The sequence below is a fragment of the Octopus bimaculoides genome, chromosome 9 (assembly GCF_001194135.2).
Source record: "Octopus bimaculoides isolate UCB-OBI-ISO-001 chromosome 9, ASM119413v2, whole genome shotgun sequence".
Classification (NCBI taxonomy): Eukaryota; Metazoa; Mollusca; class Cephalopoda; order Octopoda; family Octopodidae; genus Octopus; species Octopus bimaculoides.
In genome coordinates, this window is record NC_068989.1 from 18,785,372 (window position 1) to 18,788,978 (window position 3,607).

At 40.3% G+C, this 3,607-nt stretch overlaps 1 protein-coding gene across 2 annotated transcripts in view; it reads left to right on the plus strand.

The window, feature by feature from the left end:
- The window catches only part of LOC106868925 (uncharacterized), a 44,191-nt gene extending 40,819 nt beyond the window's left edge, over positions 1 to 3,372 (plus strand). For both annotated transcript variants that reach the window (XM_014914388.2, XM_014914389.2), the window contains one exon: positions 3,249 to 3,372. The gene's annotated coding sequence lies outside the window, so the exon portion shown is untranslated. The remainder of the gene's footprint in view (positions 1 to 3,248) is intronic.
- The last annotated feature ends 235 nt before the right edge of the window (positions 3,373 to 3,607 follow it).

The window sequence follows — 3,607 nt, forward strand, 5'->3', positions numbered from 1 at the left end:
ATTTTTTTTTTTTTGTGATGAAATGAAAGCATTTTGTCAAGTTTGTTTATGAGTTAAATGTAACTAACAAGTAAAAGAATAACAACAATACGCAATTCAAGAAATTCTTCATTTCAGGGTTATTTTATTCATAGATTTTCAGAAAATGCCATGTTCAAAATTATTCATACCTTAGGTTTACTGAATCCAACATCTTTCTTTAATAGTCAATAGCATTGCCTTTGTTTTTTATGAGTGCTTCTAGATGCTTCTTGTATGTGTGCACATGCTTCCTGCATATCTTCTGTGGGATGTTCACTCACTCTTCCTTGGCAAAAGCCTCAAGCTGGGTCAGGCTGGTCGGTTTCCTAACCATCACTCTGGTCTTCAAGTTTCGCCACAATTTCTCGATCGGATTGAGGTCTGGACTCTGACTTAGTCGTTCTAGAACGTTGACATCATTGTCCTTGAACCATTTCTTCAGTACTTTGGTGCTATGTTTCGGATTATTATCCTGTTGGTACTTCCAGTTGTGGCCAAGTTGGAGTTTCTCAGCAGATTCCTTCACATTTTCATCAAGGATCCTGATGTAATCCTCCTTTCTCATGATTCCTTGGACCTTGAAAAGGTTCCCTGTACCACTGGAAGAGAAGCATTCCCATAGCATTGTTTCCACCACCATACTTGATGGTGAGCACAGTGTTCTTTGGCTTGTATGCTTCCTCTAGACGTATTCACCATCCATATGACCAAATAACTCCAACTTCATCTCATCAGACCACAGGCTGGTTGGCCAAAAGCTGGGATCTTGCTTCAGATGACCTCTAGCAAAGGCCAGGTGAGCCTCCAGATGTTTCTTCCTGAGCAGTGATATCTCCGAGGCCTATGTCCATAGAGACCTCCTATGTGCAAGACTCGCTAAATGGTGGAGTGAGGCCTTCATCCCTGCCTGGTCAAGCATTTCAATTAAGGCCTTGCTTGTGGTCCAGGGGTTGTTGTTGACCTCTCGGCAGATTTTCCTGGCAAGTCTGGGAGTCACCTTATGCTTCCTGCCACACCCTCTGAGGTTTTTAACAGTGTTGAACCTCTTGTGCTTGTTGATTATGTTCTGGATGGTTACCACAGAGACACCATATTGCTTTGAAATGGCCTTGTAATCCTTTCGCTCAGTGTGGGTACACACAAGACATTGATGTAGGTCCTCACTGAGCTCGTTTTTCTTGGCCATGTTGATCAGAAACTGAGAATGACCAGAACATTTTTCCTCTATTTGTACTCTTCTAAAAATAACTCTAGGACAAAAGTTAAACTGATTAACTACTAAGTTGTCAATTCAAACATAACTGCTACTATCATTGTTATGTAGTGTGTGTGTATAAAACAGTCACCAAGACATGAAAGGAGTTGATCCCACTGGAAAACAAAAGCCAACACCTGAACTAAGGACACCACTGAAAGATGGATGTAAGCTCACACGGAGAGGAGAAAAACAGTTACCTTTTAGCCCAAGGTCAGACTTATCGAGTAGACATTTGATCAGAAGGTGCTCCAGCCATGACCACCTCACCTTTTTGTATGTCGGAAACTAAATTATTGAGTGTGTCCCTTTCCCTGCTGAAAGTTATAGAATATGATTTGAGAGAGATTTGACTACTCTTCCTAACAGGTCTTGCAATCATGATGGTGATTCCTCATTGACTGTTGGAGGTGGATATGGAAATGATAGTTCCATAAGGTAGTTGATGAGATCAGGAGGTCACCTGTATGGAGTGCTATATGTTGGTTTTATTTTAAAAGGAAATCGCACTTTACAGAATGAGAATATATGTGATAGACAGAGATTTAACTGTGTCACCATAACTCCACAGTGTATAAATGACTAGATTCTAAAAATTAGACAAGTGGCTTCATAAACACATTTATGTCACTGTGGGCCACCATACAACTGACTTCTGAGATGCCAGATTCTAATGATTGATTGTCTAGTTGTTCTTGGAGCTCTGATGGACAGGGGTGGAGATGGGCTTGTACAAATGTGAAATTATCTTGTATTATTATTAGTAATGTTGTGTCACTGAAGACCTGATCTTTGGACCCATCTGAACTACATTCCTGGCAATAATGTGTATTAATTCTCCTCCAAGTCTTACTTGAACTTGAGTTAGACCTGACGGGGGGAGGGGGAGGGGGTAGACATCATGGAAGCATGAGATGTGGAGGAAGGTATACTGGACTGTTGATAAGGTTGTTGTTGTTGTTGTTGAACCGTAGGTCAACTTTGATTGAGATCCAGGGGGGATCCAGGATTTTTTTTTGGGGTGTTGGCCCAAAAGTTTTTTTTAAAATACTATATCAGGTGGGAATCGCAATTCATAACAAATGGACCCCTTTTTACGTATTCTAACTTTGCTGTAGCAGACCATATGCATATGTAACAGTAATAAAATAACAATGTTATTATACTTGCAACAATGCAGTGAGTATTGATTTACCTATGGAAAGTAGTGGCAAACTACACTTATTTCTTTACTGCCCACAAGGGGCTACACACAGAGGGGACAAACAAGGACAGACAAACGGATTAAGTCGATTATATCGACCCCAGTGTGTAACTGGTACTTATTTAATTGACCCTGAAAAGATGAAAGGTAAAGTCAACCTTGGCAGAATTTGAACTCAGAACGTAGCAGCAGATGAAATATGGCTAAGCATTTTGCCCGGTGTGCTAACATTTCTGCCAGCTCGCCGCCTGGCAAACTACACTTGTGTACCATAACTTATTAACAGGCTCACTTTATAATCCAAGTTAATGAAAACAACAAATCCATCATTAATGTTCAAGTGTGTATTTTCAAAATTTAAGCCTTAATCCTGATTTTTCTGGTGTCAGCTCTGTTAGAAAGAGTGTTGCCTGGGCAGCTAGGGCAACACCCCTGCATCCGCCACTGAGATCTACATTATAGTGTTATCTGAGGGAGATTTGGCTGCTATTTCTAACTGTTTGAGCAACCACATAGAGTCCTGATTTTTCTGGTGTCAGCTCGGTTAGAGTGTTGCCTGCGCAACTAGGGCAACACCCCTGCATCCACCACTGAGATCTACATTATAGTGTTATCTGAGGGAGATTTGGCTGCTATTTCTAACTGGTTGAGCAACCACATAGAGGCTTCTTCATTGGCTTGACTGTTGTTATAAAAAAGGTTCTGATGTTGAGATGTTATGGAAAAGGTTCTGATGTTATTATACTGATGCTGATGTTTCCCTTGTAGCTTATTGCACTACTCTGGCACTGGGTAAATGTGATATTGAAAGGGCCAAAGATATCTTGAAAAAACTGAAAGAAATGACAAAGGTGCCTCCAAAATTCGATGATTCTGATATGGAACTGTTGCTGTAAGTATCTTGACTCCTTTATGTCTTCCTAGAATATGTATATATGTATATGTTTTTAAATGAAATTCTTTTATTCTTTGTAAGCCTAGTACTCATTCTATTGGTCTCTTTTGCCACACCGCTAAGTTACGGGGACGAGAACACACCAAGATCGGTTGTCAAGCAATGGTGGGGGACAAACACAGACACACAAATGCACACACACACACATATATATATATATACATATATATAT